The sequence below is a fragment of the Adiantum capillus-veneris genome, chromosome 3, assembly GCF_014529385.1.
Source record: "Adiantum capillus-veneris isolate H3 chromosome 3, ASM1452938v2, whole genome shotgun sequence".
NCBI lineage: Eukaryota > Viridiplantae > Streptophyta > Polypodiopsida > Polypodiales > Pteridaceae > Adiantum > Adiantum capillus-veneris.
The window spans coordinates 28275712-28286440 of record NC_140933.1 but is presented as its reverse complement, the minus strand read 5'-3'; positions in this window follow the sequence as shown (position 1 = coordinate 28286440).

The following is a 10729-nucleotide window of genomic DNA, read 5'->3' as shown; positions in this document are numbered from 1 at the left end:
CAAAACTTGGTACCTCCTACCATATATTTTTAGGATTGTAGTTAGAAAGGTCATCACTTTCTAGAGTTTTTCCAAGAAACACAATCAACAAAAACAAATAGGCACTAAAAGCGGAAGATGAAACTCCATCAACCTCAATTGAGGGCAAACCAATAGTGCTAGTGAAAGTTGTGACGAGAGCTCAAGCAAAGATCTATACACAAAATGAGACGGATGGTTCTAATAGAAGCAAGAAGTCATCTCAATCAAGGAGAACCCAAAGGCATAGAACCTCATAGAGAAAGAGGAAGTGAAGAGCTTATACTGAGGAAAAAGCTAAAAAAATGTCACAAAAGAAAGACAAATCAACTTCTCCCAAGATAGTGGAATCTACTGACCATGCAAGAGGATTTGTCTTGGTAGATAAAGAGTATGAGATAATATATGTGGTAGTAAAATCATATCAAGTGGGGCTACATGCTGAGAAAAACTCGGAAAACAAATGGAAACATTACCTAGAACCTAAGCTAAAGAAAGTTAAGCTTGTTGAAGCCTATCAGAGGTTGGCCCATATTACACAAAATATTTTGGAAGTGTAGAAAAAAAGACCATCAATACTAGAAACCAAAGAAGAGAAACCAAACACTCGTGAAAAGGTGGGACAAAAAAGGGGAAATAGACCCAAAATCAATAAGAGAACCAACTCAAGTAGTGCTAAATAGGAAAGATGGTTTTGATGGAATTTTGCATGTGGTGGAGATTGGCAAAATCATCTTTGGGGAGCTATAAGAGATCCAAATGATGGAAGTCAAAATTTAGGTTCTGCTCCAAAAGAGTTATGTTTGAATCATGCATCCATGAAGGTGGATATGTAGTTACATGGAGATTGGGTATCAAAAAAATCTAGCCAATCAATGGACATGTAGAAAGACCATTAGGATTGGTTGAAGGAGTTATGGTCAATTCGTGTGACATTGACTATCAACAAACTTTTGCAATTGTGGACTTTGAAAAAAAATCCAATTATGATATATCATATTGGAAAGACCATTTATGCGATTGTTGCAATTGATTCAAAAATAAGGATTAAATTATATATACCTCCAAAAAGTGGTATCAATAACAAAGATCAACCTAAAAGATCATTCTTTGAGACATGCGTCAAAAGCTCTTATTCAAGAATTTGACTCGATATTGATAGCTAACACTAAGTTACCATCATGGCTACATGCAAGACCATGACTTTGATTCAAGCCATTTGAATGAACTCAAAAACTTGCAACACTGGATACATGTGTGAACAGAACCACTCTTACTAGATATTGCGATGAAGAAGGATATGACGTAATACTTATAACAACAATGACTGTGGATGAACCTTCATCACATTTGGAAGAAGCCCATGTGGATCAAGATTTAGATGAATTAGACATGGATCCATACCTTCAAGGGAAAATTACCAATATACCCTTGAAATTTGGGATATTCCCAAATACCCCTCACATTTCCAAAATTCCCAAACTACTCCTCATGTTTTGCCAAAAATTCCCCGAATACCCTTAATTTTTTTTCAAAATTTCCATTAAACCCCATTTGATTCTCACAAATATATTCAAATATTTTGCTTTTTGCAACTCTTCATAGCAAGGCTAGTTTTCCCTCAACCAATGATGATAGAACTAAGATTTTGGATGGCATATTGGGCTCACAAATTGAGATGGCTTTTTTTAGTAGACACAAATGCCTTTATTTGAGTGATCATTGGTGAATATTTATTCAAGACTTTTTTGGAGAAAGCGCTCAAGTTCTTGGATCACTTATTATTGTGGTCAATGTTAATAATTACATCGTGTTGCACAAAGTTTAGGTGTTGCCTACAAGAAAGCTACTAGATCAAGTTTTTCTTGAAAGACCCTGGAAGAAAAATCACAATGCCCCTGTGAATTGGGATGAATAAGAAGTTCACTTCCAACATGAATGTGAACCTTTAACTATTCCATTCATTGAAAACATTACTGTCGAATTAAAAGTGGAGTTGAGGGCTTCCAAGACAAGAACAAAGCATATGAAATTGGGCATGACAGATCCTAAAGTAGGACCATCAAAAGCTACTATCTATAAAGACATATTGGTAGGGTTCACTTTGAACTTGTTGTTGGGTTGGTAGAACTTGGGGTGATAAAATCATCTATGAGGATGAGGTTGGACTAGAATATATCAAAATACATGGCATCCCTCCTCACTCACATAAAATTGTGATAGCTTGCAATGAAGCTTGAAAGTTCATAGGAGATGATGGATACATCTAGAAGACGATTCCAATTGATAAAGAAGATACATTTGGGCATGGTCAACGAGATCAATCACACTTTCCAAAGTACACTAGGCAAATTAAGCAGTTATGTCCAACATATAAAATTCTCTAAGAAGGGGAGAGCCATACCCATGACTATCACTCATCAACCCCATTTTGAGACATTATTATAACTTAGGAAGAAAGGCCAAACAAAATGCAACAACATGGGGATCTTGAAGTTTTGTAGAGATGTTAGGGTTTTGGACAAAAACAACAACATGACACAACTTTTCAATTAGTCAAACATCTCACAAACCTTCCTTGAAAGCAACAACCAAAAGTAGAAAGCCAAAAGCAAATGCGAAGTCCAAGGAGAATGTTGCTATGCACCACCACCAACAAACAACAGAAGGTTAGGTAGATTTGGGTTCCAATGTCTTAAGTGGTAACAACAAAGATGAAAGTGAATCTTTTAGTTAGGAGTGGCATAAATAGGTGTTTGTTATTCAAGGACAACAAAGGATGGTTCTAATAAAGCTAATTCAAGAACAAGGATTTTATGAGGGAAACACACATATATGGCTATCGAAGCTTAACCACCAGCAACCTCCTTAACTGTTGTGGAGAAATCCAACTACAAAGTCAAGCACAATGATGCATAAGTACATGTGGAGAGTCAAGAAGAAGGATACAGCCTCAAAGTCAATCAAGCACCATGCCAACAAACATGAGAAGGAGAAACTAAAGAAAACTAAAAAGGTATGGCAAAGTAAGAAAATAAGTACAAACTGGTTTGTCATCTTCCTTCTTTTGAAGGTACGAGCTTGCCTCTTACTAAAAATACCTTTGATACAATCTCAATAATCTCTAGTCAAATCACTAGGACACAAAAATCATCTTTTGGTATAGTCAAAGTCAGGCAACTAAACCAATAAATAAGCAAGGCATTGAAGAAATATTCTATGTGGACTAAGAGTCCTAGCTATTTTAGGTATAGATCAAGCTGGCAAAGTTGAGGATATTTAAGTTGTGTTGCTCATGTAAGTATAGGTGAGCATAAGAGTCAAAGTCTATCTATTTTAAATTTAGTGGAGTGAAGAGAAAAGTCCAAAAGACACATAGTGGGCACTGTGAGATACGAGAGGAGAGGCTTCTACATAAAAAATCCTTAAGCTATTGAAATGTCTTTCGATGTCACATGTGCGTTTTTTGAAACACCCATCAATTTCATTTTTGTACTGCATGCTTTTCTTGAGAATTCTTTTGTATGCATATAGAGTGTCCCATAATGGGCACTTGCATTAAGCACTCTTCTTTTGTTTCTCCTAGGCACTCACCTTGCATGAATAGATACTTAAATGCCTAGTGATCAACTCAAATAAGAGCGTATATCAAAGTCACTTTTTCCACCATCTTTTCTCCCTTTGGTCATCCAGATTTTAGAATCTATTATAAAAACTCTGTCCACTCTCCTCTTGTATAAATTCCTTCTACATGGTAACACAATAATAAAGAGGCTTACTACAAGTACTCAACATAAAAAGAATCAAATTTAGGACATGCAGGTTTCAGGTATGCTTTACAAGGAGTAGATTTTGGTTTCAAGGTCAGCAACAATGCTTCATCAAGGAGAGTGGGAACACGATGAAGAGGAAAATAAGGTCAACTGTAAAGCTAAAAGGTGCATTTCAAAGACCTCCAAGCTATGTAGAATCCCTACAGGACATCTACAATTCTACATTTCTTGTAAAGGGTACTAACAAGCTCCAAATACTTGAAGGAATTAGGCCAAGTAAAAAAAATAAATTCTATTTGACCAACTTGTTCAATATCATGATATTGGAATTTTGTGCCAAATTTGGGACTTTTCGTTGGCAAAGGATTGAATAGGTTGAAATAACACCATTGATGCCAATTTTACTCAAACGGACATAGAAGCATCACATAAGGCTAATAATCATATTTTACCTAAATGGACATGGGAGCATCACATAAGGCTAATAATCAGCATTTCAAAGACTTTAGATCCAAAAATTCTACAAAGGGGCCATTTTCAACCTTCAAATTTGCTTGTGATTTGTATGTGGCATAACTAACATGAAGAAAATTTTCAATAAGAAGAAACACAGTAATATACTTGAAAACCTGGCACCAAACTAGTCGGATAAAGACAACATCAACATGCCACAATGTCTTGGCTAGACACAACCAATTTCCAACACACTACTTAAAACCTTGACATTGTGTCACGGGATGATACAAGCTAGGAAAGGAGAAATGTTAGCTGATAAGCTAACATGTGCCACTGCAAGCAGGATTCCATAACTATACTTACTTTACAGCTATATTGTGAGATCTTATTAACTAAATTGGGGTTGATGGCTTTGGACTTGTAAATCATTTACACGTGGCACTTACTTTGCCAACTTTATGAGCCATATTGGTAAGAGGACCCGGATTCTTGTAATTTTAGCATAAGCTTTAAGAGATAATGAATTGAGGGCACACTTTGCTGTGTACTTTTGTCGTTCTCTTTGCTTGCACCTTCTTCATGCAAAGTCTATTATCAAATTTGAGAGTGACACCATGTTTCCAGGTGAAAGCACTATGGGTCAATGTAAGTCACTCATCGTATGTTTGTGTTTTGAGTGTGGCCCCTTCAATTCTATTTTTAGTCATAACATGTGATTTAAGTATCCATTTGTGAGTCCGAGGGTAGCTATGGATAGAATTCAATATTACAAAGCTATAGGGTGTAGTGGTTGCCAAAATCAACCTGCTAAAATCTGGGTCCAGTATCTTTTTTGCATATGGCAGTTGTTTGATGGATTCGAGGCTCTAAGTATGTCCAAAATGATTTTTTTCAATCATCATTTTGCAAGTTTGGTTGCAATCGGACACCGTTTGTTAGATGAAATGCATGACTTAGACTAATGGTTGTAGACTAGCTTTCAACGAGTTGGGTTTCCTTGAGATCAACACTTGATTCTAGCATGCTGTGACTCGGTTTTTTGAGAGTCTTGACACCCTCTTATAGCCGCCATGCACTAGTCGGGTGAGCTACATCCTTTGAATTGAAAAATTTGTGTGAGATTCTTACTATTACTGCAATAAGATTAGCGGAGTTGGGGAGTCCCATAACAAATTGCACGATTTATCGTTTGCTTCAAGAACATCCACAACAAGAACATACCACACCATTGAGAAAAGAAGAGTTAGAGATATGCTTGGAGTAGGGCGTAGGTCATTAATCAAGGCCATGATTGGTCATCTCAAGGTATCCATCTGTAACACCCTATCCTGAAGGCATGCTCACACTATGGAACAACAGAGATAGTGATGTGGAGGAGTCGCCTAAGGGACCTAAGATGCAAATTGTGACAATTGTTGGTTTTGCTCAACATGTCAACCTTTTTGTGTGTGTGGGGATTTTAGTTCTCTTTAAAAATTGCTACAAGAAGACAAATAATCCTAATATGAACGTGTACAATTATACTTAATTGATAGATTCAGATTTGTCAAAATCACAAATTTCAGCAAATACAAAATTAGACAGACTCTTCTAATTGATTTTGCAAGAAGACAATTTCTCATCCAACCAGCAGCCCACAGAAACAATCAATTGTGTTGAATGACTAACATTGAACATCTTTTTTTTTTTTGGGCGATACTCACTCAACTGAGTGAGCTAGAATAAATTTAAAACATAAAGTCATACATCAAATAGTACAACAGCTAAATAGGGTGCCACCCTTTTGTAGAAAACCCTACCTGTCGGTTCGAGGGCGGGGCCCAATGTCCCCATCACCACCTGATACCACCTGGGGTACCACCATGAGGTCACCACTACCACTGGAAAGCCTCATGCCCCAAACGAGTCACTAGGACCGGTCAATCAAAAACATTGAACATCTTATTGGTTTTTGTAGACATAATAAATATGATCTCACAAATTAGCATATATTGTATGATGCATAACCCACAAAACAAGTAATTTCTTTGAGAACCCGCTCCCTTGAAAGAAATTCAATGCCATTGCTTGGAGACAAAACGAACACCCTACCAAACTCAAACATCAAACTATTTGTGATGTTTGAGGACACAGTGGTGCCCTTCGATTCTTGTGTTTGATGAGCTGCAGCGTTTTTGCAAGCACACAGCCAGTCTCTCTCTCTCTCTCTCTCTCTCTCTCTCTCTATGATGAGCTGACGACGATAGCATTTCACTGTCTCTCTTCGTAGCCAGAGGATATTTGCAAGCAGTTCGATAATGTTTTCCTATATACATGGTGCCCGGACAATAAGCTAGAGATGTGGAGATGGAAAGGAAGAGCAGAGCTCAGATAAAACGAGAAAAAGCAGCTTAACAGCCAATCGAAAGTTGTGGAGGCATTGCAATAGGGCTCATGATGGCCTTGTGGAGGAAAAAAAAACATGTTTTGTCTTCCTGTGCATTGACCCGACTGACACAAGCGAGATTGCCTTGCAGCTGTGGGGTTGCATTAGAGAGAGAGAGAGAGAGAGAGAGAGAGAGAGATGGATGTGATGATGAGGCTCGTGAGTAGCATACGACAGAGAGAGCTAGGGGTTGGGGGGAGAGGAGCGACGGGGCTGGGCACCTACAGGAGGGAGAGATGACTTGGGTATGCAAGTGCAATGGACAAGGAGGAGGATAGCACCGTTGAAGGGTGGGATGGGAAGGAGAGAGGGAGGGAAGGAAGCCTCACCTAAGCGCTTGCCTTTGCACCAACATGTCCGTGTAGAAAGTGGCAAAGGTGGAGGGCATGGAGTGGGAATCCACTGTTTGAAGCTCGCTATGTCTGTGTGGTGCTAGAACAAGCGAGGGATTGAGGACTCCATGGTAGTACCTTTTTTTTTTCCCCCCTTTAAGGAGAGGGAGGGGGGGGGGGGGGGGTTGTTTGTTTGTTCTGATGAGGCGTGACAGTTTTCCTTTTGAACTCTTGATTCCAGAAGGAATCTCGCGTTCAAATTAATTAATGGAAATGCATAGATGGAATAGAGCAATTTGTTGTAGAGCACATTAGGATCAATGATAGTAAAAATTAATTGTCAATTTAAAAGGCTTTTTTTTTTACCTTGCTTATTAATAGTACAATTATAGAGAAAAAAGGTGTGTCACTCACCGCTCTACGCTCGCCTTCGTGGAGGATTCTTCATCACGAAGAAGAGGGAGCTATCGTCGTGCCGCGCTCAACCGTCTCGCTGCCACCGTGTCGTAGCAATGCTCGATCACACACACACACACACACACACACACATACACTCTCTCTCTCTCTCTCTCTCTCTCTCTCTCTCGCTCTCACACACACACACACACACACACACACACACACACACACACAAGGAGATGAAAAAGGAGATGGAGATTGAGCAAGAGCACTCTTCAATTGCACAAATGAGAAAATGAGTGATTTTAGGTTTAGGTGAATTTTATATGAGCTCGTCCATTCACACTTGGGCGTTGATGCTTAGCCAACTAACCCTTGAATGTTCCAGTTAGAGTGTGCCTCTCATCGGCGATCACTTTTACCCTTTTCCTATTGGATTGACAAGCCCAATCCCTGACTCAAAACAACGTAATGTTCGTGGATGTTTACTAGGCCAACGCTTATTTGCCAAGGTCAGTACCAAGCGATAGGTGGCGTTGGGCAGTCCCCAAGCGTCATATTCACCCAATATTGACTTCACTGTCGCATGTCATGTCTTTGACACCAAGGTCAACACCAAGTGATAAGGAGCGTTGGGCAGTACCCAAGCCTCATATTCGCCCAGTATTGACTCAATTTCCTCTTGCAATGACTTTAACACCAAGGTCAACACTAAGCGATAGGGAGCGTTGGGCAGTCCCTAAGCTTCCTATTTGCCCACTGCTGACTCCACTGACTAACTTGTCGGTTAACATGCCCCGCTTCTCCTGATGTAGATTCCGTCCTCATAATCTATTGTGTTGAAGCTCGTTCATGAAGGTGGAAGAGCATTTGAAATGAATGTCCTTAGCTTTCTTCAGTCACTGCAAAATCAAACAAAGTTGACACAGTAATTGCATTCTTATATACAATTAAAAAGCATATGCAGTTATAGGCAGACAAATTGATTGATAACAGAATAGAAAACCATTTTTCAGCAATAAACATCAAATTGTAATATAATCAACGCATAAACAATTGTAAAGGTCAAAAACTAAATAAGTCTAGGGTTGCTAATTTTAATGGTCGGAAGGCACTAGAGGTCAACTATTAATACCATGGGCAAGCTTCTCGATTTTCTCTGGTCAATTAAGCTGTTTAATCATGAGAGCCAAGTATTTCATGTCCGAGGACTGACTAGAGGCGAAGACCTTTTAATTAAGCTACTATAAAAGGAATTGCTCATGAAGTCATCGCCTGAGTGATTCCCTTTTCTTTGACCCCCTAAAGTCTTTTTTCATTGATTCACTTTTGATGTGTGTGCTTATTTTGTATGCCTTGCGTTTTTTTCTTTTCAAGGAAAAGCACCCACATTGGGAACCTCTAGGGCTCTAGTACCATAGGCGATACATGTGAGTGAAGTACCAAATCAAGCTGAGATTTCTCTTTCCGCTTAAGATTTTACATTGTGGTACTTCATTTTTTGTTTTTCTTGGTTCGTTTTCAACATTTTAATTTTGTAACTTTGGGGGGTCATATAACAATGTTACTCTCCCCAGGCTCATCACATTAGTAAACTCCGTTTATAATACTTAACTAAAGGTCAATAGGGACTAAGCCCACTAGAAAGCCCTAGTACATTGCACACAATGCTGCCTAAACCGGATTAAGAACCTAAGTAACCATTGATTATTAGGAAGGCATTTCCCATGGTATTAAGAGAAGACCTCTAACGTTTAGCTTGGTCAAACTAGCTTAGTCGGACCGCTTGATTTTTAAACCTAGACAAGTGATTATGACAAAAAATTACATTGAATTTAATGTTTGATACTAAGCAAATGCGCTGAATATTATGCTACCAATCACAATTAAAGCAGACAAACATGGATGCAAAAAAAAAAAGGGGCAATGCTAATGGACAAGAAACACCTGTTTGTGTTGATGATTGTGCTTGATTTGAAGAGTGAATGAGAGAAAGATTCCATGAAGATCCAAATCCTAACAACAGCAACACGTTCCTGTACACACTAGAAAACACAAAGAATAACTCTAGGAGGCACATCAATGGGAAGAGGTACCAACCCTTATTGAACACAATTAAACAACATAAGGAACCCTAACCTAATTATCTGCACTCCCCCTAGAGAGTCAAGGGAATAGGATATTGTAGAGATTGGGGGGAACCCTAAGGCTAAACCCCTATCCTCATCATCGAGAAAAACAAAGTCATCATCCGTAAAACCATATGTGCCATCCGTGTAATCATGCAAATCGTCTTTATCATTAGAGGCACCAATGTTTACTAAGAAGGTCACTAGACGTCTATAGTCATCTTGGTCAAAAGGGTAGGCTTGTGCAATGGGAGAAACTCTCTCTACTAAGTATGGATCAATCGTGGTCAAGAGACATATCAGCCATTCTAACTCGTCAAAATTCCTCTCACTAACTAGAGTATCTACCAAATCCCATTCACATGTAAGCACCGGAAAGACCATGTGAAACACTTGTGAAAAGTAATGAGGGTACCTTGCATTCAAGGCAGGAGTGGATGACTCTAGCGTACTAGCCATATCTGTACACATAGATAGATGATGGTTAGAGTGCAAATATTATAAGGGTCATATCCTTGTGCATAATGTGTTTTTATGATTTTGTGTTATGTATAGAACTCGTAGGTTTTCAGGTTTTTTTTTGGTGGCTCTTGCTCTTTTAATTTTTTATCTTGTTTTTGTGAGTATAAAGCTTTATATATACATTCCCTAAGATTGGATATTGAGAGGTCAGGGAGGAAGGTTGAGTGGGAAGCAAGTGAATAATGGATGTCAGCAAACACTCCCTCCTTCCTTGGGTAGATCATACCTTTTGGAATGATGTCGCCACCTTTTGAAACCAATTGTTCCAAGTTGTTATGGGTGAAGGATTTAGCCAATAGTTTTTGACCACTCTATGCGTTTCATCTAGTTGCAAGGGTGGTAAGGTACTCTCCCATGATCTTATTTGCAACATTGTTGTAGGTGGTGAACTTACAATGGGAGGTGCAAACTCTTTCTTGTTTGTATGGATATGTACAATGGTAGGTGCAGGTTGTGTTGAAGCTTCTATTTCCATATATGAACTACATGAAGAGCAAGAAGCTTCATTTGACTTCCATGTTCCTGAGCTAGGTGGAACAAATCGTTCTTTTTTCGGTACCCAAACTAGCTCGGGAGCAGGTGTGTAGCATTCCGCTATTTTTTTCTTTCCGCGATCGTCAATTCGTTTTGGAGATATAGGATTGGGCTCGCATGGTTCAGGTGATAGGTAAGAGC